The sequence below is a fragment of the Ovis canadensis genome, chromosome 12, assembly GCF_042477335.2.
Source record: "Ovis canadensis isolate MfBH-ARS-UI-01 breed Bighorn chromosome 12, ARS-UI_OviCan_v2, whole genome shotgun sequence".
In the NCBI taxonomy this organism is placed as follows: domain Eukaryota; kingdom Metazoa; phylum Chordata; class Mammalia; order Artiodactyla; family Bovidae; genus Ovis; species Ovis canadensis.
In genome coordinates this window covers 6,148,869-6,176,756 of record NC_091256.1, presented here as the reverse complement: position 1 = coordinate 6,176,756, position 27,888 = coordinate 6,148,869, and positions in this window count along the sequence as shown.

Below are 27,888 nucleotides of genomic sequence, written 5' to 3'. Positions count from 1 at the left end.
GGGAGAGGAATCCCGAGAGGCCCCCGAGGAACTCGCATGCGGACTGGCCTTTCCTGAGGCCACCAGAGCGGGTCCCCGTGGTCCCCGTCGTAAGTCGAGAGCACCTGCCGCACCTCGAGAAAATCCAGGAGGTTTTGCCCTCCAGGCGAGATGAGGCCCATTTCCGCTGAGGCTGCTCGAGGCTAATCACATCTAACCACTGGAACTTCCAAAGGGTCCTTCACACCCTTGCTGCAACTCAAGAAGTTCCCCGACATACCCGTCTCCACTCGAGAGGAAGCACGAGGGTCCCGCACACATCCAGGGGAGCCCCGTTTCCGCCTCCTAGCTCGAGATGAGGGATCCTTTCCCTGTTTCGTAGGGAAAGAATTCCCGGCGTTCCCGTCGCATCTCAAGAGAAGGCGCTCTCCACAGGAAAGGCGAGAGGAACTCCAGGGTCGTGCCACCATTCCAAGAGTCCCCCAGATGTGTCAGTCCATTCCAGAGGAAACTGTTTTCCCTGCACAGCCTTGACGTTCAAGCCGAGGATCGACTCTCAACACGTGTGCACGTGGGACAGCCCTGTGGGAAAGCCTCGTGGGAGAGCCTCGTGGGAAAGACTCGAGGGAAAACCATAGATCCTTTGATCCACGCGGCGGACTGCGTGACACTGCTGCTACCGCTCTGGAGGAAAGCGCAAGTGCATGCGCGCATTCGAGACGAGGACTGACTCCCCTGGGGAGACTCCAGAAGTAACCCAAGATCCATGTGACCACTGGAGAGGAATCCTCAGGTTCCGGCCCCGACTCCACACAAGGTCTTAGGCCCCGGCATCGACGGGAGAGGAATCACGAGAGGCCCCCGAGGAACTCGCATGTGGACTGGCCTTTCCTGAGGCCACCAGAGCGGGTCCCCGAGGTCCCCGTCGTAAGTCGAGAGCACCTGCCGCAACTCGAGAAAATCCAGGAGGTTTTGCTCTCCGGCGAGATGAGGCCCATTTCCACTGAGGCTTCTCGAGGCTAATCACATCTAACCACTGGAACTTCCAAAGGGTCCTTCACACCCTTGCTGCAACTCAAGAAGTTCCCCGACATACCCGTCTCCACTCGAGAGGAAGCACGAGGGTCCCGCACACATCCAGGGGAGCCCCGTTTCCGCCTCCTAGCCCGAGATGAGGGATCCTTTCCCTGTTTCGTAGGGAAAGAATTCCCGGCGTTCCCGTCGCATCTCAAGAGGAGGCGCTCTCCACAGGAAAGGCGAGAGGAACTCCAGGGTCGTGCCACCATTCCAAGAGTCCCCCAGATGTGTCAGTCCATTCCAGAGGAACCTGTTTTCCCTGCACTGCCTTGACGTTCAAGCCGAGGATCGACTCCCACCACGTGTGCACGTGGGACAGCCCTGTGGGAAAGCCTCGTGGGAAAGCCTCGTGGGAAAGTCTCGAGGGAAAACCACAGATCCTTTGATCCATGCGGCGGACTGCGTGACACTGGTGCTACCGCTCTGGAGGAAAGCGCAAGTGCATGCCCGCATTCGAGACGAGGACTGACTCCCCTGGGGAGACTCCAGAAGTACCCCAAGATCCATGTCAGCACTGGAGAGGAATCCTCAGGTTCCGGCCCCGACTCCACACAAGGTCTTAGGCCCCGGCATCGACGGGAGAGGAATCCCGAGAGGCCCCCGAGGAACTCGCATGGGGACTGGCCTTTCCTGAGGCCACCAGAGCGGGTCCCTGAGGTCCCCGTCGTAAGTCGAGAGCACCTGCCGCAACTCGAGAAAATCCAGGAGGTTTTGCCCTCCAGGCGAGATGAGGCCCATTTCCGCTGAGGCTTCTCGAGGCTAATCACATCTAACCAATGAAACTTCCAAAGGGTCCTTCACACCCTTGTTGCAACTCAAGAAGTTCCCCGACATACCCGTATCCACTCGAGAGGAAGCACGAGGGTCCCGCACACATCCAGGGGAGCCCCGTTTCCGCCTCGTAGCTCGAGATGAGGGATCCTTTCCCTGTTTTGTAGGGAAAGAATTCCCGGCGTTCCCGTCGCATCTCAAGAGGAGGCGCTCTCCACAGGAAAGGCGAGAGGAACTCCAGGGTCGTGCCACCATTCCAAGAGTCCCCGAGATGTGTCAGTCCATTCCAGAGGAACCTGTTTTCCCTGCACTGCCTTGACGTTCAAGACGAGGATCGACTCCCACCACGTGTGAACGTGGGACAGCCCTGTGGGAAAGCCTCGTGGGAAAGCCTCGTGGGAAAGTCTAGAGGGAAAACCATAGATCCTTTGATCCACGCGGCGGACTGCGTGACACTGCTGCTACCGCTCTGGAGGAAAGCGCAAGTGCATGCCCGCATTCGAGACGAGGACTGACTCACCTGGGGAGACTCCAGAAGTACCCCAAGATCCATGTCAGCACTGGAGAGGAATCCTCAGGTTCCGGCCCCGACTCCACACAAGGTCTTAGGCCCCGGCATCGACGGGAGAGGAATCCCGAGAGGCCCCCGAGGAACTCGCATGGGGACTGGCCTTTTCTGAGGCCACCAGAGCGGGTCCCTGAGGTCCCCGTCGTAAGTCGAGAGCACCTGCCGCAACTCGAGAAAATCCAGGAGGTTTTGCCCTCGAGGCGAGATGAGGCCCATTTCCGCTGAGGCTTCTCGAGGCTAATCACATCTAACCACTGGCACTTCCAAAGGGTCCTTCACACCCTTGCTGCAACTCAAGAAGTTCCCCGACATACCCGTCTCCACTCGAGAGGAAGCACGAGGGTCCCGCACACATTCAGGGGAGCCCCGTTTCCGCTTCCTAGCTCGAGATGAGGGATCCTTTCCCTGTTTTGTAGGGAAAGAATTCCCGGCGTTCCCGTCGCATCTCAAGGGGAGGCGCTCTCCACAGGAAAGGCGAGAGGAACTCCAGGGTCGTGCCACCATTCCAAGAGTCCCCCAGAATGTCAGTCCATTCCAGAGGAACCTGTTTTCCATGCACTGCCTTGACGTTCAAGCCGAGGATCGACTCCCACCACGTGTGCACGTGGGACAGCCCTGTGGGAAAGCCTCGTGGAAAAGCCTCGTGGGAAAGACTCGAGGGAAAACCATAGATCCTTTGATGCACGCGGCGGACTGCGTGACACTGCTCCTACCGCTCTGGAGGAAAGCGCAAGTGCATGCCCGCATTCGAGACGAGGACTGACTCCCCTGGGGAGACTCCAGAAGTACCCCAAGATCCATGTCAGCACTGGAGAGGAATCCTCAGGTTCCGGCCCCGACTCCACACAAGGTCTTAGGCCCCGGCATCGATGGGAGAGGAATCCCGAGAGGTCCCCGAGGAACCCGCATGGGGACTGGCCTTTCCTGAGGCCACCAGAGCGGGTCCCTGAGGTCCCCGTCGTAAGTCGAGAGCACCTGCCGCAACTCGAGAAAATCCAGGAGGTTTTGCCCTCCAGGCGAGATGAGGCCCATTTCCGCTGAGGCTTCTCGAGGCTAATCACATCTAACCACTGGAACTTCCAAAGGGTCCTTCACACCCTTGCTGCAACTCAAGAAGTTCCCCGACATACCCGTCTCCACTCGAGAGGAAGCACGAGGGTCCCGCACACATCCAGGGGAGCCCCGTTTCCGCCTCCTAGCTCGAGATGAGGGATCCTTTCCCTGTTTTGTAGGGAAAGAATTCCCGGCGTTCCCGTCGCATCTCAAGAGGAGGCGCTCTCCACAGGAAAGGCGAGAGGAACTCCAGGGTCGTGCCACCATTCCAAGAGTCCCCCAGATGTGTCAGTCCATTCCAGAGGAACCTGTTTTCCCTGCACTGCCTTGACGTTCATGCCGAGGATCCACTCCCACCACGTGTGCACGTGGGACAGCCCTGTGGGAAAGCCTCGTGGGAAAGCCTCGTCGGAAAGCCTCGTGGGAAAGACTCGAGGGAAAATCATAGATCCTTTGATCCACGCGGCGGACTGCGTGACACTGCTGCTACCGCTCTGGAGGAAAGCGCAAGTGCATGCGCGCATTCGAGACGAGGACTGACTCCCCTGGGGAGACTCCAGAAGTACCCCAAGATCCATGTCAGCACTGGAGAGGAATCCTCAGGTTCCGGCCCCGACTCCACACAAGGTCTTAGGCCCCGGCATCGACGGGAGAGGAATCCCGAGAGGCCCCCGAGGAACTCGCATGGGGACTGGCCTTTCCTGAGGCTACCAGAGCGGGTCCCCGAGGTCCCCGTCGTAAGTCGAGAGCACCTGCCGCAACTCGAGAAAATCCAGGATGTTTTGCCCTCCAGGCGAGATGAGGCCCATTTCCGCTGAGGCTTCTCGAGTCTAATCACATCTAACCACTGGAACTTCCAAAGGGTCTTTCACACCCTTGCTGCAACTCAAGAAGTTCCTCGACATACCCGTCTCCACTCGAGAGGAAGCACGAGGGTCCCGCACACATCCAGGGGAGCCCCGTTCCGCCTCGTAGCTCGAGATGAGGGATCCTTTCCCTGTTTCGCAGGGAAAGAATTCCCTGCGTTCCCGTTGCATCTCAAGAGGAGGCGCTCTCCACAGGAAAGGCGAGAGGAACTCCAGGGTCGTGCCACCATTCCAAGAGTCCCCCAGATGTGTCAGTCCATTCCAGAGGAACCTGTTTTCCCTGCACTGCCTTGACGTTCAAGCCGAGGATCCACTCCCACCACGTGTGCACGTGGGACAGCCCTGTGGGAAAGCCTCGTGGGAAAGCCTCGTGGGAAAGCGTCGTGGGAAAGACTCGAGGGAAAACCATAGATCCTTTGATCCACGCGGCGGACTGCGTGACACTGCTGCTACCGCTCTGGAGGAAAGCGCAAGTGCATGCGCGCATTCGAGACGAGGACTGACTCCCCTGGGGAGACTCCAGAAGTACCCCAAGATCCATGTCAGCACTGGAGAGGAATCCTCAGGTTCCGGCCCCGACTCCACAAAAGGTCTTAGGCCCCGGCATCGACGGGAGAGGAATCCCGAGAGGCCCCCGAGGAACTCGCATGGGGACTGGCCTTTCCTGAGGCTACCAGAGCGGGTCCCCAAGGTCCCCGTCGTAAGTCGAGAGCACCTGCCGCAACTCGAGAAAATCCAGGATGTTTTGCCCTCCAGGCGAGATGAGGCCCATTTCCGCTGAGGCTTCTCGAGTCTAATCACATCTAACCACTGGAACTTCCAAAGGGTCTTTCACACCCTTGCTGCAACTCAAGAAGTTCCTCGACATACCCGTCTCCACTCGAGAGGAAGCACGAGGGTCCCGCACACATCCAGGGGAGCCCCGTTCCGCCTCGCAGATCGAGATGAGGGATCCTTTCCCTGTTTCATAGGGAAAGAATTCCCTGCGTTCCCGTTGCATCTCAAGAGGAGGCGCTCTCCACAGGAAAGGCGAGAGGAACTCCAGGGTCGTGCCACCATTCCAAGAGTCCCCCAGATGTGTCAGTCCATTCCAGAGGAACCTGTTTTCCCTGCACTGCCTTGACGTTCAAGCCGAGGATCGACTCCCACCACGTGTGCACGTGAGACAGCCCTGTGGGAAAGCCTCGTGGGAAAGCTTCGTGGGAAAGACTCGAGGGAAAACCATAGATCCTTTGATGCACGCGGCGGACTGCGTGACACTGCTGCTACCGCTCTGGAGGAAAGCGCAAGTGCATGCCCGCATTCGAGACGAGGACTGACTCCCCTGGGGAGACTCCAGAAGTACCCCAAGATCCATGTCAGCACTGGAGAGGAATCCTCAGGTTCCGGCCCCTACTCCACACAAGGTCTTAGGCCCCGGCATCGACGGGAGAGAAATCCCGAGAGGCCCCCGAGGAACTCGCATGTGCACTGGCCTTTCCTGAGGCCACCAGAGCGGGTCCCTGAGGTCCCCGTCGTAAGTCGAGAGCACCTGCCGCAACTCGAGAAAATCCAGGATGTTTTGCCCTCCAGGCGAGATGAGGCCCATTTCCGCTGAGGCTTCTCGAGGCTAATCACATCTAACCACTGGAATTTCCAAAGGGTCCTTCACACCCTTGCTGCAACTCAAGAAGTTCCCCGACATACCCGTCTCCCCTCGAGAGGAAGCTCAAGGGTCCCGCACACATCCAGGGAAGCCCCGTTTCCGCCTCCCACCTCGAGATGAGGGATCCTTTCCCTGTTTCGTAGGGAAAGAATTCCCGGCGTTCCCGTCGCATCTCAAGAGGGGGCGCTCTCCACAGGAAAGGCGAGAGGAACTCCAGGGTCGTGCCACCATTCCAAGAGTCCCCCAGATGTGTCAGTCCATTCCAGAGGAACCTGTTTTCCCTGCACTGCCTTGACGTTCAAGCCGAGGATCGACTCCCACCACGTTTGCACGTTAGACAGCCCTGTGGGAAAGCCTCGTGGGAAAGCCTCGTGGGAAAGACTCGAGGGAAAACCATAGATCCTTTGATGCACGCGGCGGACTGCGTGACACTGCTGCTACAGCTCTGGAGGAAAGCGCAAGTGCGTACCCGCTTTCGAGACGAGGACTGACTCCCCTGGGGAGACTCCAGAAGTACCCCACGATCCATGTCAGCACTGGAGAGGAATCCTCAGGTTCCGGCCCCGACTCCACACAAGGTCTTAGGCCCCGGCATCGACGGGAGAGGAATCCCGAGAGGCCCCCGAGGAACTCGCATGGGGACTGGCCTTTCCTGAGGCCACCAGAGCGGGTCCCCGAGGTCCCCGTCGTAAGTCGAGAGCACCTGCCGCAACACGAGAAATTCGAGGAGGTTTTGCCTTCCAGGTGAGATGAGGCCCATTTCCGCTGAGGTTTCTCGAGGCTAATCACATCTAACCACTGGAACTTCCAAAGGTCCTTCACACCCTTGCTGCAACTCAAGAAGTTCCTCGACATACCCGTCTCCACTCGAGAGGAAGCACGAGGGTCCCGCACACATCCAGGGGAGCCCCGTTTCCGCCTCCTAGCTCGAGATGAGGCATCCTTTCCCTGTTTCATAGGGAAAGAATTCCCGGCGTTCCCGTCGCATCTCAAGAGGAGGCGCTCTCCACAGGAAAGGCGAGAGGAACTCCAGGGTCGTGCCACCATTCCAAGAGTCCCCCAGATGTGTCAGTCCATTACAGAGGAACCTGTTTTCCCTGCACTGCCTTGACGTTCAAGCCGAGGATCGACTCCCACCACGTGTGCACGTGGGACAGCCCTGTGGGAAAGCCTCGTGGGATAGCCTCGTTGGAAAGTCTCGAGAGAAAACCATAGATCCTTTGATCCACGCGGCGGACTGCGTGACACTGCTGCTACCGCTCTGGAGGAAAGTGCAAGTGCATGCCCCCATTCGAGACGAGGACTGACTCCCCTGGGGAGACTCCTGAAGTACCCCAAGATCCATGTCAGCACTGGAGAGGAATCCGCAGGTTCCGGCCCCGACTCCACACAAGGTCTCAGGCCCAGGCATCGACGGGAGAGGAATCCCGAGTGGCCCCCGAAGAACTCGCATGGGTACTGGGCTTTCCTGAGGCCACCAGAGCGGAACCCTGAGGTCCACGTCGTAAGTCGAGAACACCTACCGCAACTCGAGAAAATCCAGGAGGTTTTGACCTCCAGGCGAGATGAGGCCAATTTCCGCTGAGGCTTCTCGAGGCTAATCACATCTAACCACTGGAATTTCCAAAGGGTCCTTCACACCCTCGCTGCAACTCAAGAAGTTCCCCGACATACCCGTCTCCCCTCGAGAGGAAGCACAAGGGTCCCGCACACATCCAGGGGAGCCCCGTTTCGGCCTCCCAGCTCGAGATGAGGGATCCCTTCCCTGTTTCGTAGGGAAAGAATTCCCGGCGTTCCCGTCGCATCTCAAGAGGAGGCGCTCTCCACAGGAAAGGCGAGAGGAACTCCAGGGTCGTGCCACCATTGCAAGTGTCCCCCAGATGTGTCAGTCCATTCCAGAGAAACCTGTTTTCCCTGCACTGCCTTGACGTTCAAGCCGAGGATCGACTCCCACCACGTGTGCACGTGGGACAGCCCTGTGGGAAAGCCTCGTGGGAAAGCCTCGTGGGAAAGACTCGAGGGAAAACCATAGATCCTTTGATCCACGCGGCGGACTGCGTGACACTGCTGCTACCGCTCTGGAGGAAAGCGCAAGTGAATGCGCGCATTCGAGACGAGGACTGACTCCCCTGGGGAGACTCCAGAAGTACCCCAAGATCCATGTCAGCACTGGAGAGGAATCCTCAGGTTCCGGCCCCGACTCCACACAAGGTCTTAGGCCCCGGCATCGACGGGAGAGGAATCCCGAGAGGCCCCCGAGGAACTCGCATGGGGACTGGCCTTTCCTGAGGCCACCAGAGCGGGTCCCCGAGGTCCCCGTCGTAAGTCGAGAGCACCTGCCGCAACTCGAGAAATTCGAGGAGGTTTTGCCCTCCAGGCGAGATGAGGCCCATTTCCGCTGAGGCTTCTCGAGGCTAATCACATCTAACCACTGGAACTTCCAAGGGGTCCTTCACACCCTTGCTGCAACTCAAGAAGTTCCCCGACATACCCGTCTCCACTCGAGAGGAAGCACGAGGGTCCCGCACACATCCAGGGGAGCCCCGTTTCCGCCTCGTAGCTCGAGATGAGGGATCCTTTCCCTGTTTCATAGGGAAAGAATTCCCGGAGTTCCCGTCGCATCTCAAGAGGAGGCACTCTGCACAGGAAAGGCGAGAGGAACTCCAGGGTCGTGCCACCATTCCAAGAGTCCCCCAGATGTGTCAGTCCATTCCAGAGGAACCTGGTTTCCCTGCACTGCCTTGACGTTCAAGCAGAGGATCGACTCCCACCACGTGTGCATGTGGGACAGCCCTGTGGGAAAGCCTCGTGGGAAAGCCTCGTGGGAAAGACTCGAGGGAAAACCATAGATCCTTTGATCCACGCGGCAGACTGCGTGACACTGCTGCTACCGCTCCGGAGGAAAGCGCAAGTGCATGCCCGCATTCGAGACGAGGACTGACTCCTCTGGTTAGACTCCAGGAGTACCCCACGGTCCATGTCAGCACTGGAGAGGAATCCTCAGATTCCGGCCCCGACTCCACACAAGGTCTTAGGCCCTGGCATCGACGGGAGAGGAATCCGGAGAGGCACCCGAAGAACTCGCATGGGGACTGGCCTTTCCTGAGGCCACCAGAGCGGGTCCCTGATGGCCCCGTCGTAAGTCGAGAGCACCTGCCGCAACTCGAGAAAATCCAGGAGGTTTTGCCCTCCAGGCGAGATGAGGCCCATTTCCGCTGAGGCTTCTCGAGACTAATCACATCTAACCACTGGAACTTCCAAAGGGTCCTTCACACGCTTGCTGCAACTCAAGAAGTTCCCCGACATATCCGTCTGCACTCCAGAGGAAGCACGAGGGTCCCGCACACATCCAGGGGAGCCCCATTTCCGCCTCCTAGCTCGAGATGAGGGATCCTTTCCCTGTTTCGTAGGGAAAGAATTCCCGGCGTTCCCGTGGCATCTCAAGAAGAGGCGCTCTCCACAGGAAAGGCGAGAGGAACTCCAGGGTCATGCCCCGATTCCAAGAGTCCCCCAGATGTGTCAGTCCATTCCAGAGGAACCTGTTTTCCCTGCCCTGCCTTGACGTTCAAGCCGAGGATCGACTCCCACCACGTGTGCACGTGGGACAGCCCTGTGGGAAACCCTCGTGGGAAAGCCTCGTGGGAAAGACTCGAGGGAAAACCATAGATACTTTGATCCACGTGGCGGACTGCGTGACACTGCTGCTACCGCTCTGGAGGAAAGCGCAAGTGCATGCCCGCATTCGAGACGAGGACTGACTCCCCTGGGGAGACTCCAGAAGTACCCCAAGATCCATGTCAGCACTGGAGAGGAATCCTCAGGTTCCGGCCCCGAGTCCACACAAGGTCTTAGGCCCCGGCATCGACGGGAGAGGAATCCCGAGAGGCCCCCGAGGAACTCGCATGTGGACTGGCCTTTCCTGAGGCCACCAGAGCGGGTCCCCGAGGTCCCCGTCGTAAGTCGAGAGCACCTACCGCAACTCGAGAAAATCCAGGAGGTTTTGCCCTCCAGGCGAGATGAGGCCCATTTCCGCTGAGGTTTCTCGAGGCTAATCACATCTAACCACTGGAACTTCCAAAGGGTCCTTCACACCCTTGCTGCAACTCAAGAAGTTCCCCGACACACCCGTCTCCACTCGAGAGGAAGCACGAGGGTCCCGCACACATCCAGGGGAGACCCGTTTCCGCCTCCTAGCTCGAGATGAGGGATCCTTTCCCTGTTTCGTAGGGAAAGAATTCCCGGCGTTCACGTCGCATCTCAAGAGGAGGCGCTCTGCACAGGAAAGGCGAGAGGAACTCCAGGGTCGTGCCACCATTCCAAGAGTCCCCCAGATGTGTCAGTCCATTCCAGAGGAACCTGTTTTCCCTGCACTGCCTTGACGTTCAAGCCGAGGATCCACTCCCACCAAGTGTGCACGTGGGACAGCCCTGTGGGAAAGCCTCGTGGGAAAGCCTCGTGGGAAAGACTCGAGGGAAAACCATAGATCCTATGATGCACGCGGCGGACTGCGTGACACTGCTGCTACCGCTCTGGAGGAAAGCGCAAGTGCATGCCCGCATTCGAGACGAGGACTGACTCCCCTGGGGAGACTCCAGAAGTACCCCATGATCCATGTTAGCACTGGAGAGGAATCCTCAGGTTCCGGCCCCTACTCCACACAAGGTCTTAGGCCCCGGCATCGACGGGAGAGGAATCCCGAGAGGCCCCCGAGGAACTCGCATGGGGACTGGCCTTTCCTGAGGCCACCAGAGCGGGTCCCCGAGGTCCCCGTCGTAAGTCGAGAGCACCTGCCGCAACTCGAGAAAATCCAGGAGGTTTTGCTCTCCGGCGAGATGAGGCCCATTTCCGCTGAGGCTTCTCGAGGCTAATCACATCTAACCACTGGAACTTCCAAAGGGTCCTTCACACCCTTGCTGCAACTCAAGAAGTTCCCCGACATACCCGTCTCCACTCGAGAGGAAGCACGAGGGTCCCGCACACATCCAGGGGAGCCCCTTTTCCGCCTCCTAGCTCGAGATGAGGGATCCTTTCCCTGTTTCGTAGGGAAAGAATTCCCGGCATTCCCGTCGCATCTCAAGAGGAGGCGCTCTCCACAGGAAAGGCGAGAGGAACTCCAGGGTCGTGCCACCATTCCAAGAGTCCCCCAGATGTGTCAGTCCATTCCAGAGGAACCTGTTTTCCCTGCACTGCCTTGACGTTCAAGCCGAGGATCGACTCCCACCACGTGTGAACGTGGGACAGCCCGGTGGGAAAGCCTCGTGGGAAAGCCTCGTGGGAAAGTCTCGAGGGAAAACCACAGATCCTTTGATCCACGCGGCGGACTGCGTGACACTGCTGCTACTGCTCTGGAGGAAAGCGCAAGTGCATGCCCGCATTCGAGACGAGGACTGACTCCCCTGGGGAGACTCCAGATGTACCCCAAGATCCATGTCAGCACTGGAGAGGAATCCTCAGGTTCCGGCCCCGACTCCACACAAGGACTTAGGCCCCGGCATCGACGGGAGAGGAATCCCCAGAGGCCCCCGAGGAACTCGCATGGGGACTGGCCTTTCCTGAGGCCACCAGAGCGGGTCCCTGAGGTCCCCGTCGTAAGTCGAGAGCACCTGCCGCAACTCGAGAAAATCCAGGAGGTTTTGCCCTCCAGGCGAGATGAGGCCCATTTCCGCTGAGGCTTCTCGAGGCTAATCACATCTAACCAATGAAACTTCCAAAGGGTCCTTCACACCCTTGTTGCAACTCAAGAAGTTCCCGGACATACCCGTATCCACTCGAGAGGAAGCACGAGGGTCCCGCACACATCCAGGGGAGCCCCGTTTCCGCCTCCTAGCTCGAGATGAGGGATCCTTTCCCTGTTTTGTAGGGAAAGAATTCCCGGCGTTCCCGTCGCATCTCAAGAGGAGGCGCTCTCCACAGGAAAGGCGAGAGGAACTCCAGGGTCGTGCCACCATTCCAAGAGTCCCCCAGATGTGTCAGTCCATTCCAGAGGAACCTGTTTTCCCTGCACTGCCTTGACGTTCAAGGCGAGGATCGACTCCCACCACGTGTGCACGTGGGACAGCCCTGTGGGAAAGCCTCGTGGGAAAGCCTCGTGGGAAAGACTCGAGGGAAAACCATAGATCCTTTGATGCACGCGGCGGACTGCGTGACACTGCTGCTACCGCTCTGGAGGAAAGCGCAAGTGCATGCCCGCATTCGAGACGAGGACTGACTCCCCTGGGGAGACTCCAGAATTACCCCAAGATCCATGTCAGCACTGGAGAGGAATCCTCAGGTTCTGGCCCCTACTCCACACAAGGTCTTAGGCCCCGGCATCGACGGGCGAGGAATCCCGAGAGGCCCCCGAAGAACTCGCATGGGGACTGGGCTTTCCTGAGGCCACAAGAGCGGGTCCCTGAGGTCCAAGTCGTAAGTCGAGAGCACCTGCCGCAACTCGAGAAAATCCAGGAGGTTTTGCCCTCCAGGAGAGATGAGGCCCATTTCCGCTGAGGCTTCTCGAGGCTAATCACATCTAACCACTGGAATTTCCAAAGGGTCCTTCACACCCTTGCTGCAACTCAAGAAGTTCCCCGACATACCCGTCTCCCCTCGAGAGGAAGCTCAAGGGTCCCGCACACATCCAGGGAGCCCCGTTTCCGCTTCCACCTCGAGATGAGGGATCCTTTCCCTGTTTCGTAGGGAAAGAATTCCCGGCGTTCCCGTCGCATCTCATGAGGGGGCGCTCTCCACAGGAAAGGCGAGAGGAACTCCAGGGTCATGCCCCCATTCCAAGAGTCCCCCAAATATGTCAGTCCATTCCAGAGGAACCTGTTTTCCCTGCACTGCCTTGACGTTCAAGCCGAGGATCCACTCCCACCACGTGTGCACGTGGGACAGCCCTGTGGGAAAGCCTCGTGGGAAAGCCTCGTGGGAAAGTCTCGAGGGAAAACCACAGATCCTTTGATGCACGCGGCGGACTGCGTGACACTGCTGCTACCGCTCTGGAGGAAAGCGCAAGTGCATGCCCGCATTCGAGACGAGGACTGACTCCCCTGGGGAGACTCCAGAAGTACCCCAAGATCCATGTCAGCACTGGAGAGTAATCCTCAGGTTCCGGCCCCGACTCCACACAAGGTCTTAGGCCCCGGCATCGACGGGAGAGGAATCCCGAGAGGCCCCTGAGGAACTCGCATGGGGACTGGCCTTTCCTGAGGCCACCAGAGCGGGTCCCTGAGGTCCCCGTCGTAGGTCGAGAGCACCTGCCGCAATTCGAGAAAATCCAGGAGGTTTTGCCCTCCAGGCGAGATGAGGCCCATTTCCGCTGAGGCTTCTCGAGGCTAATCACATCTCACCAATGAAACTTCCATAGGGTCCTTCACACCCTTGTTGCAACTCAAGAAGTTCCCCGACATACCGTATCCACTCGAGAGGAAGCACGAGGGTCCCGCACACATCCAGGGGAGCCCCGTTTCCGCCTCGTAGCTCGAGATGAGGGATCCTTTCCCTGTTTTTTAGGGAAAGAATTCCCGGCGTTCCCGTCGCATCTCAAGAGGAGGCGCTCTCCACAGGAAAGGTGAGAGGAACTCCAGGGTCGTGCCACCATTCCAAGAGTCCCCCAGATGTGTCAGTCCATTCCAGAGGAACCTGTTTTCCCTGCACTGCCTTGACGTTCAAGCCGAGGATCGACTCCCACCACGTGTGCACGTGGGACAGCCCTGTGGGAAATCCTCGTGGGAAAGCCTCGTGGGAAAGTCTAGAGGGAAAACCATAGATCCTTTGATCCACGCGGCGGACTGCGTGACACTGCTGCTACCGCTCTGGAGGAAAGCGCAAGTGCATGCCCGCATTCGAGACGAGGACTGACTCCCCTGGGGAGACTCCAGAAGTACCCCAAGATCCATGTCAGCACTGGAGAGGAATCCTCAGGTTCCGGCCCCGACTCCACACAAGGTCTTAGGCCCCGGCATCGACGGGAGAGGAATCCCGAGAGGCCCCCGAGGAACTCGCTCGAGGACTGGCCTTTTCTGAGGCCACCAGAGCGGGTCCCTGAGGTCCCCGTCATAAGTCGAGAGCACCTGCCGCAACTCGAGAAAATCCAAGAGGTTTTGCCCTCGAGGCGAGATGAGGCCCATGTCTGCTGAGGCTTCTCGAGGCTAACCACATCTAACCACTGGAATTTTCAAAGGGTCCTTCACACCCTTGCTGCAACTCAAGAAGTTCCCCGACATACCCGTCTCCACCCGAGAGGAAGCACGAGGGTCCCGCACACATTCAGGGGAGCCCCGTTTCCGCTTCCTAGCTCGAGATGAGGGATCCTTTCCCTGTTTCGTAGGGAAAGAATTCCCGGCGTTCCCGTCGCATCTCAAGAGGAGGCGCTCTGCACAGGAAAGGCGAGAGGAACTCCAGGGTCGTGCCACCATTCCAAGAGTCACCCAGATGTGTCAATCCAATCCAGAGCAACCTGTTTTCCCTACACTGCCTTGACGTTCAAGCCGAGGATCGACTCCCACCACGTGTGCACGTGGGACAGCCCTGTGGGAAAGCCTCGTGGGAAAGCCTCGTGGGAAAGTCTCAAGGGAAAACCATAGATCCTTTAATCCACGCGGCGGACTGCCTGACACTGCTGCAACCCCTCTGGAGGAAAGCGTAAGTGCATGCCCGCATTCGAGACGAGGACTGACTCCCCTGGGGAGACTAAAGAATTACCCCAAGATCCATGTCAGCACTGGAGAGGAATCCTCAGGTTCCGGCCCCGACTCCACACAAGGTCTTAGGCCCCGGCATCGACGGGAGAGGAATCCCGAGAGGCCCCCGAGGAACTCGCATGGGGACTGACCTTTCCTGAGGCTCCCAGAGCGGGTCCCCGAGGTCCCCGTCGTAAGTTGAGAGCACCTGCCGCAACTCGAGAAAATCCAGGAGGTTTTGCCCTCCAGGCAAGATGAGGCCCATTTCCGCTGAAGCTTCTCTAGGCTAATCACATCTAACCACTGGAACTTCCAAAGGGTCCTTCACACCTTTGCTGCAACTCAAGAAGTTCCCGACATACCCGTCTCCACTCGAGAGGAAGCACGAGGGTCCCGCACACATCCAGGGGAGCCCCGTTTCCGCCTCCTAGCTCGAGATGAGGGATCCTTTCCCTGTTTTGTAGGGAAAGAATTCCCGGCGTTCCCGTCGCATCTCAAGAGGAGGCGCTCTCCACAGGAAAGGCGAGAGGAACTCCAGGGTCGTGCCACCATTGCAAGAGTCCCCCAGATGTGTCAGTCCATTCCAGAGGAACCTGTTTTCCCTGCACTGCCTTGACGTTCAAGCCGAGAATAGACTCCCACCACGTGTGCACGTGGGACAGCCCTGTGGGAAAGCCTCGTGGGAAAGCCTCGTGGGAAAGACTCGAGGGAAAACCATAGATCCTTTGATCCACGCGGCGGACTGCGTGACACTGCTACTACCGCTCTGGAGGAAAGCGCAAGTGCATGCCCGCATTCGAGACGAGGACTGACTCCCCTGGGGAGACTCCAGAAGTAGCCCAAGATCCATGTCAGTACTGGAGAGGAATCCTCAGGTTCCGGCCCCGACTCCACACAAGGTCTTAGGCCCCGGCATCGACGGGAGAGGAATCCTGAGAGGCCCCCGAGGAACTCGCATGGGGACTGGCCTTTCCTGAGGGCACCAGAGCGGGTCCCCGAGGTCCCCGTCGTAAGTCGAGAACACCTGCCGTAACTCGAGAAAATCCAGGAGGTTTTGCCCTCCAGGCGAGATGAGGCCCATTTCCGCTGAGGCTTCTCGAGGCTAATCACATCTAACCACTGGAAGTTCCAAGGGGTCCTTCACACCCTTGCTGCAACTCAAGAAGTTCCCCGACATACCCGTCTCCACTCGAGAGGAAGCACGAGGGTCCCGCACACATCCAGGGGAGACCCGTTTCCGCCTCCTAGCTCGAGATGAGGGATCCTTTCCCTGTTTCATAGGGAAAGAATTCCCGGAGTTCCCGTCGCATCTCAAGAGGAGGCGCTCTGCACAGGAAAGGCGAGAGGAACTCCAGGGACGTGCCACCATTCCAAGAGTCCCCCAGATGTGTCAGTCCATTCCAGAGGAACCTGGTTTCCCTGCACTGCCTTGACGTTCAAGCAGAGGATCGACTCCCACCACGTGTGCATGTAGGACAGCCCTGTGGGAAAGCCTCGTGGAAAGCCTCGTGGGAAAGAATCTAGGGAAAACCATAGATCCTTTGATCCACGCGGCAGACTGCGTGACACTGCTGCTACCGCTCCGGAGGAAAGCGCAAGTGCATGCCCGCATTCGAGACGAGGACTGACTCCTCTGGTTAGACTCCAGAAGTACCCCACGATCCATGTCAGCACTGTAGAGGAATCCTCAGATTCCGGCCCCGACTCCACACAAGGTCTTAGGCCCTGGCATTGAAGGGAGAGGAATCCGGAGAGGCACCCGAAGAACTCGCATGGGGACTGGCCTTTCCTGAGGCCACCAGAGCGGGTCCCTGAGGTCCCCGTCGTAAGTCGAGAGCACCTGCCGCAACTCGAGAAAATCCAGGAGGTTTTGCCCTCCAGGCGAGATGAGGCCCATTTCCGCTGAGGCTTCTCGAGGCTAATCAAATCTAACCACTGGAACTTCCAAAGGGTCCTTCACACCCTTGCTGCAACTCAAGAAGTTCCCCGACATACCCGTCTCCACTCGAGAGGAAGCACGAGGGTCCCGCACACATCCAGGGGAGCCCCGTTTCCGCCTCGTAGATCGAGATGAGGGATCCTTTCCCTGTTTTGTAGGGAAAGAATTCCCGGCGTTCCCGTCGCATCTCAAGAGGAGGCGCTCTACACAGGAAAGGCAAGAGGAACTCCAGGGTCGTGCCACCATTCCAAGAGTCCCCCAGATGTGTCAGTCCATTCCAGAGAAACCTGTTTTCCCTGCACTGCCTTGACGTTCAAGCCGAGGATCGACTCCCACCACGTGTGCACGTGGGACAGCCCTGTGGGAAAGCCTCGTGGGAAAGCCTCGTGGGAAAGACTCGAGGGAAAACTATAGATCCTTTGATCCACGCGGCGGACTGCGTGACACTGCTGCTACCGCTCTGGAGGAAAGCACAAGTGCATGCGCGCATTCGAGACGAGGACTGACTCCCCTGGGGAGACTCCAGAACTACACCAAGATCCATGTCAGCACTGGAGAGGAATCCTCAGGTTCCGGCCCCGACTCCACACAAGGCCTTAGGCCCCGGCATCGACGGGAGAGGAATCCCGAGAGGCCCCCGAGGAACTCGCATGGGGACTGGCCTTTCCTGAGGCCACCAGAGCGGGTCCCCGAGGTCCCCGTCGTAAGTCGAGAGCACCTGCCGCAACTCGAGAAAATCCAGGAGGTTTTGCCCTCCAGGCGCGATGAGGCCCATTTCCGCTGAGGCTTCTCGTGTCTAATCACATCTAACCACTGGAACTTCCAAAGGGCCCTTCACACCCTTGCTGCAACTCAAGAAGTTCCCCTACATACCCGTCTCCACTCGAGAGGAAGCACGAGGGTCCCGCACACATCCAGGGGAGCCCCGTTTCGGCCTCCTAGCTCGAGATGAGGGATCCTTTCCCTGTTTCCTAGGGAAAGAATTCCCGGCGTTCCCGTCGCATCTCAAGAGGAGGCGCTCTCCACAGGAAAGGCGAGAGGAACTCCAGGGTCGTGCCACCATTCCAAGAGTCCCCCAGATGTGTCAGTCCATTCCAGAGGAACCTGTTTTCCCTGCACTGCCTTGACGTTCAAGCCGAGGATCGACTCCCACCACGTGTGAACGTGGGACAGCCCGGTGGGAAAGCCTCGTGGGAAAGCCTAGTGGGAAAGTCTCGAGGGAAAACCACAGATCCTTTGATCCACGCGGCGGACTGCGTGACACTGCTGCTACCGCTCTGGAGGAAAGCGCAAGTGCATGCCCGCATTCGAGACGAGGACTGACTCCCCTGGGGAGACTCCAGAAGTACCCCAAGATCCATGTCAGCACTGGAGAGGAATCCTCAGGTTCCGGCCCCGACTCCACACAAGGACTTAGGCCCCGGCATCGACGGGAGAGGAATCCCCAGAGGCCCCAGAGGAACTCGCATGGGGACTGGCCTTTCCTGAGGCCACCAGAGCGGGTCCCCGAGGTCCCCGTCGTAAGTCGAGAGCACCTGCCGCAACTCGAGAAAATCCAGGAGGTTTTGCACTCCAGGCGAGATGAGGCCCATTTCCGCTGAGGCTTCTCGAGGCTAATCACATCTAACCAATGAAACTTCCAAAGGGTCCTTCACACCCTTGTTGCAACTCAAGAAGTTCCCCGACATACCCGTATCCACTCGAGAGGAAGCACGAGGGTCCCGCACACATCCAGGGGAGCCCCGTTTCCGCCTCGTAGCTCGAGATGAGGGATCCTTTCCCTGTTTTGTAGGGAAAGAATTCCCGGCGTTCCCGTCGCATCTCAAGAGGAGGCGCTCTCCACAGGAAAGGCGAGAGGAACTCCAGGGTCGTGCCACCATTCCAAGAGTCCCCCAGATGTGTCAGTCCATTCCAGAGGAACCTGTTTTCCCTGCACTGCCTTGACGTTCAAGGCGAGGATCGACTCCCACCACGTGTGCACGTGGGACAGCCCTGTGGGAAAGCCTCGTGGGAAAGCCTCGTGGGAAAGACTCGAGGGAAAACCATAGATCCTTTGATGCACGCGGCGGACTGCGTGACACTGCTGCTACCGCTCTGGAGGAAAGCGCAAGTGCATGCCCGCATTCGAGACGAGGACTGACTCCCCTGGGGAGACTCCAGAATTACCCCAAGATCCATGTCAGCACTGGAGAGGTATCCTCAGGTTCTGGCCCCTACTCCACACAAGGTCTTAGGCCCCGGCATCGACGGGAGAGGAATCCCGAGAGGCCCCCGAAGAACTCGCATGGGGACTGGGCTTTCCTGAGGACACCAGAGCGGGTCCCTGAGGTCCCAGTCGTAAGTCGAGAGCACCTGCCGCAACTCGAGAAAATCCAGGAGGTTTTGCCCTCCAGGCGAGATGAGGCCCATTTCCGCTGAGGCTTCTCGAGGCTAATCACATCTAACCACTGGAATTTCCAAAGGGTCCTTCACACCCTTGCTGCAACTCAAGAAGTTCCCCGACATACCCGTCTCCCCTCGAGAGGAAGCTCAAGGGTCCCGCACACATCCAGGGAGCCCCGTTTCCGCTTCCACCTCGAGATGAGGGATCCTTTCACTGTTTCGTAGGGAAAGAATTCCCGGCGTTCCCGTCGCATCTCATGAGGGGGCGCTCTCCACAGGAAAGGCGAGAGGAACTCCAGGGTCGTGCCACCATTCCAAGAGTCCCCCAGATGTGTCAGTCCATTCCAGAGGAACCTGTTTTCCCTGCACTGCCTTGACGTTCAAGCCGAGGATCCACTCCCACCACGTGTGCACGTGGGACAGCCCTGTGGGAAAGCCTCGTGGGAAAGCCTCGTGGGAAAGTCTCGAGGGAAAACCACAGATCCTTTGATGCACGCGGCGGACTGCGTGACACTGCTGCTACCGATCTGGAGGAAAGCGCAAGTGCATGCCCGCATTCGAGACGAGGACTGACTCCCCTGGGGAGACTCCAGAATTACCCCAAGATCCATGTCAGCACTGGAGAGTAATCCTCAGGTTCCGGCCCCGACTCCACACAAGGTCTTAGGCCCCGGCATCGACGGGAGAGGAATCCCGAGAGGCCCCCGAGGAACTCGCATGGGGACTGGCCTTTCCTGAGGCCACCAGAGCGGGTCCCTGAGGTCCCCGTCGTAGGTCGAGAGCACCTGCCGCAATTCGAGAAAATCCAGGAGGTTTTGCCCTCCAGGCGAGATGAGGCCCATTTCCGCTGAGGCTTCTCGAGGCTAATCACATCTCACCAATGAAACTTCCATAGGGTCCTTCACACCCTTGTTGCAACTCAAGAAGTTCCTCGACATACCCGTCTCCACTCGAGAGGAAGCACGAGGGTCCCGCACACATCCAGGGGAGCCCCGTTTCCGCCTCGTAGCTCGAGATGAGGGATCCTTTCCCTGTTTTGTAGGGAAAGAATTCCCGGCGTTCCCGTCGCATCTCAAGAGGAGGCGCTCTCCACAGGAAAGGCGAGAGGAACTCCAGGGTCGTGCCACCATTCCAAGAGTCCCCCAGATGTGTCAGTCCATTCCAGAGTAACCTGTTTTCCCTGCACTGCCTTGACGTTCAAGCCGAGGATCGACTCCCACCACGTGTGCACGTGGGACAGCCCTGTGGGAAATCCTCGTGGGAAAGCCTCGTGGGAAAGTCTAGAGGGAAAACCATAGATCCTTTGATCCACGCGGCGGACTGCGTGACACTGCTGCTACCGCTCTGGAGGAAAGCGCAAGTGCATGCCCGCATTCGAGACGAGGACTGACTCCCCTGGGGAGACTCCAGAAGTACCCCAAGATCCATGTCAGCACTGGAGAGGAATCCTCAGGTTCCGGCCCCGACTCCACACAAGGTCTTAGGCCCCGGCATCGACGGGAGAGGAATCCCGAGAGGCCCCCGAGGAAGTCGCTCGGGGACTGGCCTTTTCTGAGGCCACCAGAGCGGGTCCCTGAGGTCCCCGTCATAAGTCGAGAGCACCTGCCGCAACTCGAGAAAATCCAGGAGGTTTTGCCCTCGAGGCGAGATGAGGCCCATTTCTGCTGAGGCTTCTCGAGGCTAACCACATCTAACCACTGGAATTTTCAAAGGGTCCTTCACACCCTTGCTGCAACTCAAGAAGTTCCCCGACATACCCGTCTCCACGCGAGAGGAAGCACGAGGGTCCCGCACACATTCAGGGGAGCCCCGTTTCCGCTTCCTAGCTCGAGATGAGGGATCCTTTCCCTGTTTCGTAGGGAAAGAATTCTCGGCGTTCCCGTCGCATCTCAAGAGGAGGCGCTCTGCACAGGAAAGGCGAGAGGAACTCCAGGGTCGTGCCACCATTCCAAGAGTCACCCAGATGTGTCAGTCCATTCCAGAGAAACCTGTTTTCCCTGCACTGCCTTGACGTTCAAGCCGAGGATCGACTCCCACCACGTGTGCACGTGGGACAGCCCTGTGGGAAAGCCTCGTGGGAAAGCCTCGTGGGAAAGACTCGAGGGAAAACCATAGATCCTTTGATCCACGCGGCGGACTGCGTGACACTGCTGCTACCGCTCTGGAGGAAAGCGCAAGTGAATGCGCGCATTCGAGACGAGGACTGACTCCCCTGGGGAGACTCCCGAACTACCCCAAGATCCATTTCAGCACTGGAGAGGAATCCTCATGTTCCGGCCCCGACTCCACACAAGGTCTTAGGCCCCGGCATCGACGGGAGAGGAATCCCGAGAGGCCCCCGAGGAACTCGCATGGGGACTGGCCTTTCCTGAGGCCACCAGAGCGGGTCCCCGAGGTCCCCGTCGTAAGTCGAGAGCACCTGCCGCAACTCGAGAAAATCCAGGAGGTTTTGCCCTCCAGGCGAGATGAGGCCCATTTCCGCTGAGGCTTCCCGAGTCTAATCACATCTAACCACTGGAACTTCCAAAGGGTCCTTCACACCCTTGCTGCAACTCAAGAAGTTCCTCGACATACCCGTCTCCACTCGAGAGGAAGCACGAGGGTCCCACACACATCCAGGGGAGCCCCGTTTCCGCCTCCTAGCTCGAGATGAGGGATCCTTTCCCTGTTTCGTAGGGAAAGAATTCCCGGCGTTCCCGTCGCATCTCAAGAGGAGGCGCTCTCCACAGGAAAGGCGAGAGGAACTCCAGGGTCGTGCCACCATTCCAAGAGTCCCCCAGATGTGTCAGTCCATTCCAGAGGAACCTGTTTTCCCTGCACTGCCTTGACGTTCAAGCTGAGGATCGACTCCCACCACGTGTGAACGTGGGAAAGCCTTGTGGGAAAGCCTCGTGGGAAAGCCTCGTGGGAAAGTCTCGAGGGAAAACCACAGATCCTTTGATCCATGCGGCGGACTGCGTGACACTGGTGCTACCGCTCTGGAGGAAAGCGCAAGTGCATGCCCGCATTCGAGACGAGGACTGACTCCCCTGGGGAGACTCCAGAAGTACCCCAAGATCCATGTCAGCACTGGAGAGGAATCCTCAGGTTCCGGCCCCGAGTCCACACAAGAACTTAGGCCCCGGCATCGACGGGAGAGGAATCCCGAGAGGCCCCCGAAGAACTCGCATGGGGACTGGGCTTTCCTGAGGCCACCAGAGCGGGTCCCTGAGGTCCAAGTCGTAAGTCGAGAGCACGTGCCGCAACTCGAGAAAATCCAGGAGGTTTTGCCCTCCAGGCGAGATGAGGCCCATTTCCGCTGAGGCTTCTCGAGGCTAATCACATCTAACCACTGGAACTTCCAAAGGGTCCTTCACACCCTTGCTGCAACTCAAGAAGTTCCCCGACATACCCGTCTCCACTCGAGAGGAAGCACGAGGGTCCCGCACACATCCAGGGGAGCCCCGTTTCCGCCTCGTAGATCGAGATGAGGGATCCTTTCCCTGTTTTGTAGGGAAAGAATTCCCGGCGTTCCCGTCGCATCTCAAGAGGAGGCGCTCTCCACAGGAAAGGCGAGAGGAACTCCAGGGTCGTGCCACCATTCCAAGAGTCCCCCAGATGTGTCAGTCCATTCCAGAGAAACCTGTTTTCCCTGCACTGCCTTGACGTTCAAGCCGAGGATCCACTCCCACCACGTGTGCACGTGGGACAGCCCTGTGGGAAAGCCTCGTGGGAAAGCCTCGTGGGAAAGACTCGAGGGAAAACTATAGATCCTTTGATCCACGCGGCGGACTGCGTGACACTGCTGCTACCGCTCTGGAGGAAAGCACAAGTGCATGCGCGCATTCGAGACGAGGACTGACTCCCCTGGGGAGACTCCAGAACTACACCAAGATCCATGTCAGCACTGGAGAGGAATCCTCAGGTTCCGGCCCCGACTCCACACAAGGCCTTAGGCCCCGGCATCGACGGGAGAGGAATCCCGAGAGGCCCCCGAGGAACTCGCATGGGGACTGGCCTTTCCTGAGGCCACCAGAGCGGGTCCCCGAGGTCCCCGTCGTAAGTCGAGAGCACCTGCCGCAACTCGAGAAAATCCAGGAGGTTTTGCCCTCCAGGCGAGATGAGGCCCATTTCCGCTGAGGCTTCTCGAGGCTAATCACATCTAACCACTGGAACTTCCAAAGGGTCCTTCACACCCTTGCTGCAACTCAAGAAGTTCCCCGACATACCCGTCTCCACTCGAGAGGAAGCACGAGGGTCCCGCACACATCCAGGGGAGCCCCGTTTCGGCCTCCTAGCTCGAGATGAGGGATCCTTTCCCTGTTTCCTAGTGAAAGAATTCCCGGCGTTCCCGTCGCATCTCAAGAGGAGGCGCTCTCCACAGGAAAGGCGAGAGGAACTCCAGGGTCGTGCCACCATTCCAAGAGTCCCCCAGATGTGTCAGTCCATTCCAGAGGAACCTGTTTTCCCTGCACTGCCTTGACGTTCAAGCCGAGGATCGACTCCCACCACGTGTGAACGTGGGACAGCCCGGTGGGAAAGCCTCGTGGGAAAGCCTCGTGGGAAAGTCTCGAGGGAAAAACACAGATCCTTTGATCCACGCGGCGGACTGCGTGACACTGCTGCTACCGCTCTGGAGGAAAGCGCAAGTGCATGCCCGCATTCGAGACGAGGACTGACTCCCCTGGGGAGACTCCAGAAGTACCCCAAGATCCATGTCAGCACTGGAGAGGAATCCTCAGGTTCCGGCCCCGACTCCACACAAGGACTTAGGCCCCGGCATCGACGAGAGGGAATCCCCAGAGGCCCTCGAGGAACTCGCATGGGGACTGGCCTTTCCTGAGGCCACCAGAGCGGGTCCCTGAGGTCCCCGTCGTAATTCGAGAGCACCTGCCGCAACTCGAGAAAATCCAGGAGGTTTTGCCCTCCAGGCGAGATGAGGCCCATTTCCGCTGAGGCTTCTCGAGGCTAATCACATCTAACCAATGAAACTTCCAAAGGGTCCTTCACACCCTTGTTCCAACTCAAGAAGTTCCCCGACATACCCGTATCCACTCGAGAGGAAGCACGAGGGTCCCGCACACATCCAGGGGAGCCCCGTTTCCGCCTCCTAGCTCGAGATGAGGGATCCTTTCCCTGTTTTGTAGGGAAAGAATTCCCGGCGTTCCCGTCGCATCTCAAGAGGAGGCGCTCTCCACAGGAAAGGCGAGAGGAACTCCAGGGTCGTGCCACCATTCCAAGAGTCCCCCAGATGTGTCAGTCCATTCCAGAGGAACCTGTTTTCCCTGCACTGCCTTGACGTTCAAGGCGAGGATCGACTCCCACCACGTGTGCACGTGGGACAGCCCTGTGGGAAAGCCTCGTGGGAAAGCCTCGTGGGAAAGACTCGAGGGAAAACCATAGATCCTTTGATGCACGCGGCGGACTGCGTGACACTTCTGCTACCGCTCTGGAGGAAAGCGCAAGTGCATGCCCGCATTCGAGACGAGGACTGACTCCCCTGGGGAGACTCCAGAATTACCCCAAGATCCATGTCAGCACTGGAGAGGTATCCTCAGGTTCTGGCCCCTACTCCACACAAGGTCTTCGGCCCCGGCATCGACGGGAGAGGAATCCCGAGAGGCCCCCGAAGAACTCGCATGGGGACTGGGCTTTCCTGAGGCCACAAGAGCGGGTCCCTGAGGTCCAAGTCGTAAGTCGAGAGCACCTGCCGCAACTCGAGAAAATCCAGGAGGTTTTGCCCTCCAGGCGAGATGAGGCCCATTTCCGCTGAGGCTTCTCGAGGCTAATCACATCTAACCACTGGAATTTCCAAAGGGTCCTTCACACCCTTGCTGTAACTCAAGAAGTTCCCCGACATACCCGTCTCCCCTCGAGAGGAAGCTCAAGGGTCCCGCACACATCCAGGGAGCCCCGTTTCCGCTTCCACCTCGAGATGAGGGATCCTTTCCCTGTTTCGTAGGGAAAGAATTCCCGGCGTTCCCGTCGCATCTCATGAGGGGGCGCTCTCCACAGGAAAGGCGAGAGGAACTCCAGGGTCGTGCCACCATTCCAAGAGTCCCCCAGATGTGTCAGTCCATTCCAGAGGAACCTGTTTTCCCTGCACTGCCTTGACGTTCAAGCCGAGGATCCACTCCCACCACGTGTGCACGTGGGACAGCCCTGTGGGACAGCCTCGTGGGAAAGCCTCGTGGGAAAGTCTCGAGGGAAAACCACAGATCCTTTGATCCATGCGGCGGACTGCGTGACACTGGTGCTACCGCTCTGGAGGAAAGCGCAAGTGCATGCCCGCATTCGAGACGAGGACTGACTCCCCTGGGGAGACTCCAGAAGTACCCCAAGCTCCATGTCAGCACTGGAGAGGAATCCTCAGTGTTCCGGCCCCGAGTCCACACAAGGTCTTAGGCCCCGGCATCGACGGGAGAGGAATCCCGAGAGGCCCCCGAGGAACTCGCATGTGGACTGGCCTTTCCTGAGGCCACCAGAGCGGGTCCCCGAGGTCCCCGTCGTAAGTCGAGAGCACCTGCCGCAACTCGAGAAAATCCAGGAGGTTTTGCCCTCCAGGCGAGATGAGGCCCATTTCCGCTGAGGTTTCTCGAGGCTAATCACATCTAACCACTGGAACTTCCAAAGGGTCCTTCACACCCTTGCTGCAACTCAAGAAGTTCCCCGACACACCCGTCTCCACTCGAGAGGAAGCACGAGGGTCCCGCACACATCCAGGGGAGACCCGTTTCCGCCTCCTAGCTCGAGATGAGGGATCCTTTCCCTGTTTCGTAGGGAAAGAATTCCCGGCGTTCACGTCGCATCTCAAGAGGAGGCGCTCTTCACAGGAAAGGCGAGAGGAACTCCAGGGTCGTGCCACCATTCCAAGAGTCCCCCAGATGTGTCAGTCCATTCCAGAGGAACCTGTTTTCCCTGCACTGCCTTGACGTTCAAGCCGAGGATCCACTCCCACCAAGTGTGCACGTGGGACAGCCCTGTGGGAAAGCCTCGTGGGAAAGCCTCGTGGGAAAGACTCGAGGGAAAACCATAGATCCTTTGATGGACGCGGCGGACTGCGTGACACTGCTGCTACCGCTCTGGAGGAAAGCGCAAGTGCATGCCCGCATTCGAGACGAGGACTGACTCCCCTGGGGAGACTCCAGAAGTACCCCATGATCCATGTTAGCACTGGAGAGGAATCCTCAGGTTCCGGCCCCTACTCCACACAAGGTCTTAGGCCCCGGCATCGACGGGAGAGGAATCCCGAGAGGCCCCCGAGGAACTCGCATGGGGACTGGCCTTTCCTGAGGCCACCAGAGCGGGTCCCTGAGGTCCCTGTCGTAAGTCCAGAGCACCTGCCGCAACTCGAGAAAATCCAGGAGGTTTTGCCCTCCAGGCAAGATGAGGCCCATTTCCGCTGAGGCTTCTCGAGGCTAATCACATCTAACCACTGGAACTTACAAAGGGTCCTTCACACACTTGCTGCAACTCAAGAAGTTCCCCGACATACCCGTCTCCACTCGAGAGGAAGCACGAGGATCCGGCACACATCCAGGGTAGCCCCGTTTCCTCCTCCTAGCTCGAGATGAGGGATCCTTTCCCTGTTTCGTAGGGAAAGAATTCCCGTCGTTCCCGTCGCATCTCAAGAGGAGGCGCTCTGCACAGGAAAGGCGAGAGGAACTCCAGGTCGTGCCACCATTCCAAGAGTCCCCCAGATGTGTCAGTCCAATCCAGAGCAACCTGTTTTCCCTACACTGCCTTGACGTTCAAGAATAGGATCGAATCCCACCACGTGTGCACATGGGACAGCCCTGTGGGAAACCCTCGTGGGAAAGCCTCGTGGGAAAGTCTAGAGGGAAAACCATAGATCCTTTAATCCACGCGGCGGACTGCGTGACACTGCTGCTACCGCTCTGGAGGAAAGCGCAAGTGCATGCCCGCATTCGAGACGAGGACTGACTCCCCTGGGGAGACTAAAGAATTACCCCAAGATCCATGTCAGCACTGGAGAGGAATCCTCAGGTTCCAGCCCCGACTCCACACAAGGTCTTAGGCCCCGGCATCGACGGGAGAGGACACCCGAGAGGCCCCCGAGGAACTCGCATGTGGACTGGCCTTTCCTGAGGCCACCAGAGCGGGTCCCCGAGGTCCCCGTCGTAAGTCGAGAGCATCTGCCGCAACTCGAGAAAATCCAGGAGGTTTTGCCCTCCAGGCAAGATGAGGCCCATTTCCGTTGAGGCTTCTCGAGGCTAATCACTTCTAACCACTGGAACTTCCAAAGGTCCTTCACACCCTTGCTGCAACTCAAGAAGTTCCTCGACATACCCGTCTCCACTCGAGAGGAAGCACGAGGGTCCCGCACACATCCAGGGGAGCCCCTTTTCCGCCTCCTAGCTCGAGATGAGGGATCCTTTCCCTGTTTCGTAGGGAAAGATTTCCCGGCGTTCGCGTCGCATCTCAAGAGGAGGCGCTCTCCACAGGAAAGGCGAGAGGAACTCCAGGGTCGTGCCACCATTCCAAGAGACCCCCAGATGTGTCAGTCCATTCCAGAGGAACCTGTTTTCCCTGCACTGCCTTGACGTTCAAGCCGAGGATCGACTCCCACCACGTGTGCACGTGGGACAGCCCTGTGGGAAAGCCTCGTGGGAAAGCCTCGTGGGAAAGACTCGAGGGAAAACCATAGATCCTTTGATCCACGCGGCGGACTGCGTGACACTGCTGCTACCGCTCTGGAGGAAAGCGCAAGTGCATGCCCACATTCGAGACGAGGACTGACTCCCCTGGGGAGACTCCAGAAGTACCCCAAGATCCATGTCAGCACTGGAGAGGAATCCTCAGGTTCCGGCCCCGACTCCACACAAGGTCTTAGGCCCCGGCATCGACGGGAGAGGAATGCCGAGAGGCCCCCGAGGAACTCGCATGGGGACTGGCCTTTCCTGAGGCCACCAGAGCGAGTCCCTGAGGTCCCCGTCGTAAGTCGAGAG